Raw genomic sequence first — 13663 nt, 5'->3', positions numbered from 1 at the left:
GCTGCTGCTCGCGGCTTATTGGCTGATCCATCATGGCACTAACGTTAGGTGAAGACAAGGCATATTGGGAATACCTAGATGAATGCATCACTCTGTACTTCAATAAAGGACTGTATACCTGTTTTATTGGAGAATTACCTTGGTTATACAATATAAAATCTGTTGTAAGTTGCCTTTATTATGTGCTTATGCCTCTGGCCCTCACAGGTGCAGGGGGTTATGATGCTAGCCGTTTAGAATTCTCTCGCTCTCTCTCACACTCACTCTCAGAATGTGTACTGCATTCATCCAATGAGGGTTGGACATGTTGTTGCATGTGTGGAGTCCATGTGTGATGTCAGAAAACCATCCATTGAAAATAAACCTCAAGTGCGGGTATGTTTTGATATGTGTGGGTGAGTACAGGAGGCGTAGGTAGAGAGAGATAGATGTATGCCAAAATATACATAGGGTGTTCAGTTACTTTAGTTAGTCTTATAGCAGCTAGTAAGATGACCAGAGGACTCCATTCCATTGAGAGGCCATTCTTAAGGCCAGATTCCATAACACACAAGTGAACGCGGAATATAAAACATCTCAGTCTACAGAAAACTGAATCCTTAAAACATAATAGATTTGAAATGATATAGTTCCATAAATCGCAAGAACCACACAGAACTAAAAACACAAGAAACACAGATGCCACAGCATATACACTCCTTCCTAGCCCTTTCCTGCAGTCAAATGACCTAGTGGCCTCATGTGTGGAATGTTCATATTTTATAAAAAAATAAAATAAAATTAAACACGCCGAAAATCCTGTGATTCTATGTCAAACAGTTTTGTTATACTTCAGTCTTCTGTGATGTATATAAAGTGTAATATTGGGATGAAAACTGAAAATGTAATACATTTCAACTCTATATCTGACATGGTACAGGTGTCTTCTTTTTTGCAAGTTTCAACGTAGATTTGTTTAAGACTACAAAGAAACACTCTTTGTGACCCTGATTTAGTCCACTGCAGTAAAAGGTTAATGAGCTGTGGGACAGAATAGCCGACTACGTATATGTGGTCCTCCCTGCGTCCACAGCACTAAAACTCTTCTGTTTTTGTGGACTTTGATTCTTCTTGTCAGTCTGTTAACGGGATTAGAGAATCCAGGACAAACATGTTTATTGGCCTAGATTAGAGCACTGACATGAGAAGGGGGGATTATTGTACTCTCTGAGCTCTAATATCCACCAAGGTTACACACAAACAGGTGTCACTGACTGTAGGCCCACAATATTTACTTATCTTACTTATTTACTAAACTTATCCTCCCTGTGGGAATTGGCAACCTTTGCACTAGGCTACCCACAACACAGGTTAAACCCTGCATTAATGACCCATCATTGTTAAGAACCCACCACTGTTTGACACACCTCCCTAGGATGACGCATCAGGAACACCTCTCGTATAAAGGGGTTGTTTCACCAATTGAGTACTTTTTGGATTTAAGTAACTTAGTAAAACAAAAACAAAATTAATTTCACTACATTTTTACATTCTGTCATAAAAAGCTCAAACTAAATTCATCCGCTGCTCTATGTTCACTACATACTTCAGTCTGAGACTGCCATCGTTGAAGTCATTTGTAGCGGCGTCAAACTGAAGGGTGCATCATCAGCGATTGCATCATCTCTAACCAATCAGAGAATCAAAGCCAATGACACATTTTTTAAACACCGATTTATTGACCTGTGTTCTGGCTCTGGTCCAACCCATCGGTTGCTGGGACCAATTAGAACGGTTAAAATGTGTTTGTGTTCCATTGTCGGGGATGTACTCCGTGGGCGTGGCGTAGAGTTTGGCTGGAGCAAGGAGTCTGGCTAGCCTGGCAAGGTGATGTACATCAGGGAGCTGATCAACTGGGCTAGTACAACTACAGGTAAGGAGTGAAGTTCAAGTTGGAATATGTGAACTATCTTACCACATTTACACTTTAGAGTGAGTCTTTTCTGTATTTATCTGCATATACTTGGAGAGAATGACTTTCTCTGTCATTGACTGTTTGATAAGAGTGAGACAATGAATGCATACAGACCTGTCGTTGGCCTCTATTAGGCTACTATGTAGTGACTGCATTGTATCAAGCAGTGATATCCCCTGTTGTTGGAGAGTAGCTCGATCGTGACAGACTTTATTATTTCCTTTCATATTGACATAATGACAAAAAAGAAGTTGGCCACTTGTTTCTGGCAGCATATGAACCTCTATATCAACATATTTTTGTACCATACCTGACTCCTGCCAGATGAGCCCCCCCTGACTCCTGCAAGATGGACCTTGACCTACGAGTAATATAACCTGTCACTCAAAAATCCAAGTAGACTAAAATAGATCATCATTAGTTCTTAATTCTGAAGTAACTCAAATAGATGAAGGTTAATCCTTTTGATTTGTTTACGTTCTAAATCCAGGAGACCACAGAGTTAGCTAAATCTGAATCATTCAGACAAGGATTGATATCCATTCATATGAGTTGGGTATTGGATAAAGTAATGGATGAGCTAGAAATATAGCATGGATTTCTTTACCCACATGCACTGGGTGATTCATTCATCTGGTACATTGGCTGCATGGGGCCTGGGTGACATACCAAAACATTACACAGAAATATATGTTTATCGGGCGTCATTTTAGAATCATATGTTCCAGATTTAATTCAAACTCATTTTTCTGAGAATGGATAATGAAAATGTTAAAACTCATTTGTGACGGGATCAGTCAGATGCTGCAGTTTGCGAGGTCAGCCATAACTCAGACATTAAAGCACAGTAGGAGGGGATATGCAAGAGGAGAAGAGACAGGAAATATTCTCCCATAGAGGAAATATCATTTATTTCTAAATGAAGAGAAATGTTTTGTCCTCCATTCACTCCTTATCTTCCTCATCATAATCTTTCATGTAAATGATATATTTTGTCATAATTACGATCATTATCATACCCATTACTGTCATTATTACCCTCTTTATGGTCTTCACCATCTTTACCATCGTCACCGTCCTCCTCCAAAGTCTCCCTATAGGACACACAGAGTGTTGCAGTACATGGTAATGTTAAGGTAACTTACAGAATACATGTTTATGTTGCAGTAACTGACAGAATAATGGAAATGTAGGCTTGGCCCTAATCTTTGTGCTCTCTGTCACCTCTGGGTCTGCATGGCAAATGTCCCAGGAACACGTGGAAAACACAAAGGACAATGATTTAAGGACCAGTACACACTTCCTCTGAGGGCACAAAATGTAGCTCTCTCTCTCACACAGTATCCAGATAACTGATTACTGGAATGTGTGATAGAATAATACTACTGCAGCCATGATTGGTATCTATTTGAAACTTCTTCCTTGAATAGAACTCTAATGCCGTCTACAGTATGTGGATGTATGATCTCTGTGGTAACTTGTGTCTATCTGTACAGAGTGAACTCTAAGTTACTCTATGCAAAGGGATTATTGTCTCTAGGAATTCTATCTTTTTACATTGGTCTCATCCCCCACACAAGCCTTTAGATGCCGTGACATCCTGTTGAGTTTGGGCCTGGGTGATCATGTTACTGTAAACTATCGTTTGATTGGTCAATGGTGGTTGGTTTTGGTTTGGAAGAGTTACACCTTCAAATGTAATGCGTCACTTCCTCAAGCCATGTATGCTGTATACCATTGAAAGATTAGTGGAATCTGTGTGGGTAGCTGGACAGGTAGGATGACTGACAGTGAAGGTGAACAGGTGGTCACGTGTCAGGTGACAGAAGAATGGGATGAGACTGAGGCAGGAATTCCTTTAACCATAAAGTGGTATATTTACTGAGTAGTCTGTGCTGCATAACAAAGGAAACAAAACAACATGTATCCAATCAAATTCATAATCACAAAGATCAAATCATAACAATCATTCATTATTAACATAATTAGGGAATTCAACAATCCAGTTCATTAAGAAGTCAATAGTAATCACCCGTGAGTCATTTAGGCTCTTAACTATTTATCATAAATCATGAAATAAATACAAACAGTGAATGGTCATTCAATCTATAATCTCCTTTAGTTTGATATCAAAGTKGATCAGTTAYCAAACAATGACGTTTCTCATTTCACCCTTTCAATTGTCTTCATGTGTACATGTAATTAATTMAATTACATATTAACCKTATKGATTGCATAATTGGCCTATGAGGATCCGTGTGGACGCGATCATTTACAATTCACATTACACAATATGTTTGAAGCGCGCGCTCCAAGCCGCGCTCCGCGGTAATAGCTATAAACAATAACTGATGGCCCACTCTCCCGATCGCAACAGATAGTTCAGATGAAAGGTAACAGAGTCGGTGGACTTACGTGGATTCATGGACGCACAGAACTTCTCAAGCAGACGGAGTTAAGGAAGAGAAAGCAGCGAGATCAGGCGATGCCGTTTTCCTCCTTTTATGTGGATGAGATCTGTCCGTCATTGCCACCTGACCTAATTAAAGCGCCCCTGGCCCAGCTGAGTAAGTGGCCATGAATTAAAGGATTATTCCACCAACTCCATGGGCCTTTTCTACAGCCACCCTGGAAATTTGTTAAATTCCACACTCCTCAAAAAGGCTCATTGCTCCCCGTCCTCCGTCATCTCAGGGAGAGGAATTAGTCGAGCAACTGGCCTAATATATGTCCGGTTCTTTAKCTGGATCTCCACTGATCTAACGCGACCATCGGTCCCAGGCATGGTCTTAGTGATACGTCCCACCGGCCAGGAGGCTCGAGGCAGCTGAGGGTCCACCACCATTACTACTTGGCCAGTTTCCAGGCTGGCCATTTCTCTCCGCCATTTCCCTCTGTGCTGTAGGCTTGGTAGGTAATCCCGAATGAATCGGGCCCAGAAATGGTCAGCCAAGATCTGGCTGTGTCGCCACCGGCGTCTGCCAACGAGGTTGGTATCAGCATACATGGCTTGAGGAAGTGACGCATCTCGGCGTCCCATCAAGAGCATATTCGGTGTAACRGGATCGGGGTCAGCGATATCTGCAGAGAGATATCCCAAGGGTTTGGAGTTCAATATCCCTTCCACCTCTATCAGGACGGTCCGCAAGACAGTTTCAGTGACAGTTTGGTCCCCRAGGACGACTRGTAAGGCCGTCTTTACAGATTTGATCTCTCGCTCCCATGTTCCTCCAAAATGAGGAGCTCCTGGAGGGTTAAATTTGAATAAGATTTGTTGGTCCATCAGCTGATCCTGGAGGCTGGGTTCCATGGCTTGGAAGGCTTCCTCCAACCTGGCTTCTCCTGCCTTGAAGTTTGTGCCTCTGTCAGCCAGGATCTCGTAGGGTTTCCCCCGTCGGGAGATAAACCGCCGTAGGGCCATGAGGAAGGCTTCAGTATCCAAACTCTCCAGTAGGTCCAGGTGGACACACCTAGTCGTCAAACACTTGAATAGAATGGCCCAGCGCTTTTCCACTCGACGACCTAGCTTGATCGTCAAGGGGCCAAAGCAATCTACTCCTGTTGACCAGAAGGGTGGTTTGAGAAGGCGCAAGCGAGCAGGGGGTAAGGAAATCACAGGAGGCTGCTGAGGAGAGGACGGCTCATAATAATGGCTGGAACGGAACGAATGGAATGGCATCAAACACCTGGAAACCATGTGTTTGATGTATTTGATACCATTCTGCTAATTCCACACCAGCCATTACCACAAGCCTGTCCTCCCCAATTAAGGTGCCACCAACCTCCTGTGACTTAAGCTTTATGCCTTGTGTGTGATTTCATTCATTTAGCTAAGTAAATAAATATCTTCTTCAAAGTTATTAAATATCTGCTTCAAGAGATGGTCTGATGAATGCATAGCTGCCGAAACACATTAGCCTACCCGAAAGGTAGAAAGGTCATCTTGTCATTTAAAAAAAAATTTTTTGGGAGAGCCACCGTTTCCCAATGTTCTTCAACTTGGAATTTAATTTGAAGTCAATGTCATATATGGCAGAGAACTCAGCAATTAAAGCGATATCGTGCACCTGTTACCCACTCCACAACAAATGATTAAATATATGCCTTTAGTTAAATATATGCCTTTAACTCATTGCCTAATGCTTGCTTGCATGTTCTTTATGGAGTCAGATAAAAATGGTAGTCACCTGGAATGCATTTAATTAACAAGTGTGCCTTATTAAAAGTTAATTTGTGGAATTTCTTTCCTTTTTAATGCGTTTCAGCCAATCAGTTGTGTAGGAATGGTATACAGAAGATAGCTCTATTTGGTAAAAGACCAAGTCCATATTATGGCAAGAACAGCTCAAATAAGTAAAGAGAAATGACAGTCTATCATTACTTTCAGACTTGAAGGTGGGATTTACAAAAAACCTTTTGCGAAAAACAATGTGAAAAACTTCAAGCGCTATGATGAAATTGGCTCTCATGAGGACCACCACAGGAAAGGAAGATCCAGAGTTACCTTTGCTGCAGAGGATAAGTTCATTAGAGTTACCAGCCTCAGAAATTGCAGCCCAAATAAATGCTTAACCAGCATGACTACCACAGCCTTCAGCAGCGATACGCCATCCCATCTGGTTTGCACTTAGTGGGACAATGACCCAACACACCTCCAGGCTGTGTCAGGGCTATTTGCCCAAAAAGGAGAGTGATGGAGTGCTGCATCAGATACCCTGGCCTCCACAATCACCAGACCTCAACCCAATTAAGATGGTTTGGTATGAGTTGGACGGCAGAGTGAAGGAAAACCGGCCAACCTGTGCTCAGCATATGTGGGAACTCCTTCAAGACTGTTGGAAAAATATTCAAGGTGAAGCTGGTTGAGAGAATGCCAAGAGTGTGCAAAGCTGTCATCAAGTTTAACACTTTTTTGGTTACTACATGATTCCATATGTGTTATTTCATAGTTTTGATGTCTTCACTATTATTCTACAATGTAGAAAACAGTAACAATAAAGAAAAACCCTTGAATGAGTAGGTGTGTCCTAACTTTTGACTTGTACTGTATATACTGTATATAATATAGTTATACGATAAATATTACCCCACTAAAGAAACACTTGAGTAATTGAGGGATACAAAGTATATTGAAAGCAGATGCTTCCACACAGGTGTGGTTCCTGTGTTAATTAAGCAATTAACATCCCGTCATGCTTAGTTAGGGTCATGTGTATTTTGACCATTATTTTGGCTACCATAGCTATGCTCCAATCGGATGACAATGCCCCCATCAACAGGGCACGAGTGGTCACTGAATGGTTTGAAGAGCATGAAAATTATGTAAACCATATGCCATGGAAGTCTCAGTCACCAGATCTCAACCCAATTGAACACTTGTGGGAGATTCTGGAGCGGTACCTAAGACAGCGTTTTTCACCACCATAAACAAAACATCAAATTATGGAATTTCATGTGCATGAATGGTGTCACGTCCCTCCAGTAGATTTCCAGCCACTTGTAGAATCTATGCCAAGGTGCATTGAAGCTGTTCTGGCTAGTGGTGCCCCTATCCCCTATTTTAAGACACTTTATGTTGGTATTTCCTTTATTTTGTCATTTACCTGTATGTTGAGAACAGTTCTTCCCAGAGAACATTATCAAACATCAAACACAGGCCCTAAAAGCCATGCTAAGGCTACATAAATGTTTGTGACCACACAGTGTCGGAACTAGAGTTTTATACATGGGGTGGCCAGGGGGTGGCCAAGGCTACTTCAGGGGGTCCATAGACCATGACAGAAAATGTGTGTGTAACCCTAACCTGGCATCTAAGGAGCATGAATGAATCCTATGATTGCTGATTAGAGGTAGAAGTGATCATTCACTTAACCTGGAGTTCCTCAATGTGGCAGATAGTGAAGTAACCCTTTTGGACCACACAAAAATCCTTTAACATACTATGAATAGTCAGTGTCTCTACCTCGGAACTGCAACTCAATTTATTTCTCTCTCTCTCTCACACACACACACACACACACACACACACACACACACACACACACACACACACACACACACACACACACACACACACACACACACACACAGTACTGTACTCACATACTGGAGAGACTTGGGTCACTCTGTTTTCATGAATATATAATCTGGGTCTATAAGTGTTGAACATCCAAAATATTTTCAGAAAATAAAGCTCAAGCACCAAGGAGATAAGATTGCAATGTTTGTAGCCCACAAATGCTTAGTTTATTTACAAAAAAATACATTTACAATAAATCACACTGCAATTTGACATACCAGGTATCAAGCAGAAATGGACATGAAAAATTTAAATTATTTTGGTGTCCATTCATATTACAAACTTACAGTATCATATTTATGCTCATATATATTATGTTAACTAATAGCAAAGACAAGTTTTGGAATTGGCCTAATCAAGACCAAATTAAATCTGTGTGACATGATTTTCTTTGGATTTATAATTTTAGAATGTCAGTGTACTAGTTAGTACACGGTGCAGGTTTTAATCATGACCAGAGGGACCGCCTAAGTGCCAAATTATCCTAGGTAGATTTAAAACAGCATAATTATGCAGTTCTGGTGAGAACTGGCAAAATGTTTCACAAACTCATTCATGTTGAGGGAGCGTGCCCTTCTTGACTCAACACTGATAATTCCGAGGTGACTTAACCTGTCATCAACCATTGTTGTCCTAAGGTGGGTTTTAATCATTTTTAAAGCTGAGAAGCTTCTCTCGCAAGAAGCACTGTGTAACAACAGAAATCTTACAAAGTTGAAATAGCTCATGGAAGACCTCTTTATAAGGCTCTAGAAACACAACAAAGTCAAGGAGAGTAGATGGTCTGTCCCTTCCACTTTTCACTCCCCTATCAAGAAGCCTCTTGGTTTGATGAACCTCATCTTTGAGGTCCTCTAAATCTGACTCAAAGGTCTGAGCAAAGGCAAACAGAGGCTCCTCACTAAAGACTGTTGTACTTTTTGGGTTGAGAGACTGGACCCCTTGCATTATCTCGCAAATCTTCTTTGAAAAACGCCCCTGCGACACAGCTGTAGGACTGTCAAGCACCTGATAAAAGATAGCTCTTTGGAAGCTCTCACCATCACTTTGGTCACTATTTTTCTGTCCTACAGTGCTCATCATCAATGAGTTGTGAGTTCTTAAGCTTGTTTTAGGCTGTCTTTTACACACTGTTTGTACACTTATTTTGCAGTGCTCTGCAATCTCTTCAACCTCTTTCCATATTTCTCCAAAGTAACCCTCACTTCTGTAGTCCTGTAATGTGTCTGTAAGGGCACCTACTAGATCCACAGCCCTTGCTAGGTCAAGAGAGCTTGATTGGAGCATGTCAGAAAGACATTTGGCATCACCAAGCACTTTACAAAAAGTAACCAAAAGCCCAATGAAATGTAAATCTATCTGAGAAAGAAGGCCCCTTGCCTCCACTGATCTATCACCACTATTTTCAAGTGTGATATCCTGTAGCGCTCTCAGAACTGCTGGAAGCCTGTCCCTCAGATTACGGCATGCCATGTATCTGCATGCCCACCTTACATCCGTAAGTCTCTGTAGTTCCCTGGGCTGCTGCTGTGGATACAGCTCTTTCTGAACTGCAAGCCATATGAGATGAACGTACGAGCCAGATACAAAGTTATAAAGCTTCTGCAGGAGAGCAAAAAAGTGAACTGCCTCAGGCGCTGATTTTACAGCATCGACAAGAACCAAATTCAAACAATGTACATTACAGTGCACATAAAATGCAAATCTTGTACTGTTTTTAATCCGTGCAGACACAGCAGAATGCTTTCCGCTCATGACGGATGCACTGTCATAGCCCTGCCCCACAAGATTATTTCTGTAGTCCAGACCATGTTTTTCAAGACAATCAATTATCATTTTTGTTAGACCTGCTGCATCTAAGCTTTCAGCTGACTGAAAGTGTAGATAGCTTTCGGGGATGGCCCCGTTGTAATTGTACCTCACAACTAAAGACATTAGTTATTTTTTCTTTAAATATTTGGTTTCATCTGCAATTACACTATAAACTTCTCTTATTTCACTTTGTACCATTTCAGCTAAGCCCTCAAGAACTTTGTTCTGGATTTGGTGGCTTGTGTACTTAGCATTGCCACATGCAATCATCATTTTCTATATGAATTGGTCATGCTTTGCTGTTTCTTCTAAGATTGTAAAAAAAATACACTTGCTGTGAGAGTCATTAGACTCTCGATGACCTCTCTGCGCTATATTTTGAGTGGCAGTTAACAGGAGCACATCTGCAATTGTTTTAATGTAAGTACAGTTTTTCTCCACTTTCTTTTTCTGGTCCTCATTTATGACATCTAACATTTATGAGTTGCTGTCAATATCCCTTTTATGCTGATTCCAAGCATACATAGCATTGATATGATGCTTTTCTTTTGAATGGAGCTTAAACCTGTAACGATTCTCGTCTGGTGAAGGAGAAGAGGACCAAAATGCAGCATGGTAAGTGTTTGTCATATTTTAATTGAAAACTGAACACTACACAAAATAACAACGATGAGAAAACGAAACAGTTCTGCAAGGTGAACAGACACTAAACAGAAAATAAACACCCACACCTAAAATGGGGAAAACAGGCTACCTAAGTATGATTCTCAATCAGAGACAACGATCGACAGCTGCCTCTGATTGAGAACCATACCAGGCCAAACACAGAAATACAACAACATAGAAAAAGGAACATAGACTACCCACCCCAACTCACGCCCTGACCAAACTAACACAAAGACATAAAAAAGGAACTAAGGTCAGAACGTGACAAAACCCAGAATCTTTAAACAGCGCCTTTTTCCAGTTACAAAAACCTTACTGTGATGTGAAGGCAGATTCAGGTGTATTGGGCAGAGAAAAATGCCTACATGCGAAACAATAAGTGGATCCTTGACTTACAGAATATTCAAGCCATGAATTGTCCTTATACCAGGAGCTGTTGAAAGCCCTTTTCCTAGTACCATGCTGAGTTCTGGGAAATGTTTTCAAACATGGATGTTTTCAAAATTAGATCTTGAATGTCTGAAATACACGTTAAATAATGTGTCATATCTCTATGGAAATGTATAATTAAGGGATCCAGAAGATTATATACTAACAGCTGCTAACTAAAATGTGTAGTTTAGAGTATAGGCCTGGCCTACCATTGGGTCCTTTTGGAACAGCATATCTGGTGCTTGATGCAGTTGGGAGGGGCTCCCATCTCCTGGCAGCTCTGGCTCACTGTCTTGCTCAGAGCCAGAGGTCTCTGTGTCATCCCTTGATACATCTATTACATTAAAATAACACAAGAACCATTAGTGTATAATCACAATAAAATGCCACAGCCATCAAAACAAGAACACACATGAATCAACAACCAACATTTTAAAGTGAGGCTTAATCTGACAAAATCATCTATTACAAACTGAAGCTAAACTTAAATTCTGAACTGGGCATGTGACTGACTGCCTGGTAGATGCTCTGACCTGGTGGTGGTAGACTGGGTCCTTGTGAAGTCTGACCACACTGACTCTGACTAGCCTCAGGTAGGGAGCTGCTCTGGGGTCCAGTGGGGATGCAAGGGCTGGGGTCTGTTTGCACCTGATCTGCCTGTTTGTGCTTCTTTAAAAATAAGTCTCTCCCTTTCTTTTCATGTTTAATTGACCCTATGCAAAAACAAGACAGTCTATGGTTACATCTAAGCATCCAATTTCCCTTATTTTAGTCCAATCTCAATCTTAATTACAAATCCCCATTATCATAACTGTACCTTAAAATCAACTACCAGCCTAAGTTACTAGTTATATCATGGCTAGCCCTACTTTGCAGTAAGTAACTTAGCTAGCTATACATTTCTTCCCCCTTACGATAGCAAACATTTTATCTGCAAATTGTGGTAATCTTTTGAGTAACATTAACAGATTGATAATAACAATTGTTAGATTTGAGTTCAAGTACGAAAATCTAACTGAGTTAATGGATTTCAAATTGCTGAATGTTAACTTGCTGAACACTGACAGCTGTAGCTCATTAGCTCAACATTCGTATACTGTAAGTTACGACACTGCACTGTATATGCGTGTATTACTAGTACAGATGTGAACATAATGTTAGGCTAAATTGGGAACCGATCTCTCTTATCTGATTAACTGTCTGTTAATGAAGCCAAAGGTCTAACGTTAACTTACACAGCGACTCAACTTTCGTAAAAGCTGTTCAGGAAACCTAAACCCGATGCTTAACCTTAAAACTTACTTCAAATATGATGCTTTCACCAATCGCGAAAAGAGCTTGTAGAGCCGTGGAAATATTCTCTCTTCTTCTTCTGTATGTTCTTCTTATTCTTATGTATCTCGCAACCAACATTAATATTCTCTGTTCCTCGTCCTTGATTTGAAAACTTCAAAATAAACGCTTCCTTCAACAAGAGGTGAAATGAGATGTCAATCAACATCAAATTGCCGGACACCCCTCTGGCTACGCCTCTGCCTCCACAGACCCTAAAATTGGTTGTGAAGGTCAAATTATCTTGTATTTCTGCTCACCAGTCGTTATTAAATGACCGTGACAGCCATAAGATACAACAATAGTTTCATTCTGGAGTTGTTTTCATACATTTCTGAGAAAAGTTGCAATTTTTCTCCCATAGTGTGTGTTAATGTTCGCCTAAGGAGTCTGTACCCAGGAGCATACCAGACAATATGTGACTATGGGTATATACTGTAAATGTTCCCTCGTTTCATTTTAACCAGACCCTGCTAGACTGTTTATAAGCTTTTAAACATATTATGTCTGGGCCTAACTCAAAACATGTTTTTTTTATCAGCTAACACAGTTGAGTGGCATTCCCGTGAAACGTTATTCTTCATTTTGGAAGTTCACTCTCGGTCTACCTGGAAAGTGTTTTTTCCAAATTCTGGGAATGAACAGTGATACATGATCCCATTCCAGGCACTTCGTGATCTTCCCAGCCAAAACGAAGCTCTTGTTTTATGGATAAATAAGGGCCAGGCTTGCTCCACGGGATCACAGGAAACATGATTTGAGTTAGTTTTTCGCAGGAAGAGAGGACATAGATACTGCTGGGGACATATGATAAGAGTAGAAATAACCATACTGTACATTGTCAAAACCCTGCTTAAATCAAGACAGATAAACGGTGTGTATTTAATCTGAATGGAGAGCGATTCTTGTGCTATAAACATGACAGTGATATCATATGAGCTTATAACCTAAAGTATGATAAATCATGGATCTATAGGGAAATGCATATTCATCATACAAAGTCAACTCTATCAGCGATTCAGATAAAGGGAGTTATTTTCATTAGTATTTGTATGTGAACAAGGGCCTCCAGTGCCCTATACACCAGACCTGTGAGGGTTTCCTTGTCACAACCCTTTACTGTGACCCTCATTGCTTACCACTTCCTGTCAGATATTTTCCCACCACTCATGACCCACTCACCCTGTCAGGATGACCTCGATGGTCATTTTGACGTGACCGCTCGCACCTCACTTAATCGAAACCTAACCTTAGTTCAAAGGTCTAAGTCATTTTCATGATTTCCTCTTTTTGGTATTTGGAATATAAACACTTTCCAGGCCTTTCTCATGACAACAGATGACAATATACAAATTATTACATGGAAATGGAACACAAACCTTGTGAAA

The 13663-nt window shown here is 40.7% G+C and overlaps 1 long non-coding RNA gene across 1 annotated transcript; it reads right to left on the bottom strand.

Moving 5' to 3' along the window:
• Nucleotides 1–10461: 10461 nt before the first annotated feature.
• LOC112073491 (uncharacterized) lies at nt 10462–12638 on the bottom strand. Its single transcript, XR_002894545.2, has 3 exons — nt 12246–12638; nt 11153–11277; nt 10462–11030 (listed from the first exon to the last, which is right to left on the bottom strand). It is a non-coding gene; the product is annotated as an uncharacterized lncRNA (long non-coding RNA).
• Nucleotides 12639–13663: the final 1025 nt, after the last annotated feature.

This window comes from Salvelinus sp. IW2-2015, linkage group LG4q.1:29 (genome assembly GCF_002910315.2).
Source record: "Salvelinus sp. IW2-2015 linkage group LG4q.1:29, ASM291031v2, whole genome shotgun sequence".
Taxonomy (NCBI): Eukaryota; Metazoa; Chordata; class Actinopteri; order Salmoniformes; family Salmonidae; genus Salvelinus; species Salvelinus sp. IW2-2015.
This window is presented reverse-complemented; position numbering and strand designations above follow the sequence as displayed.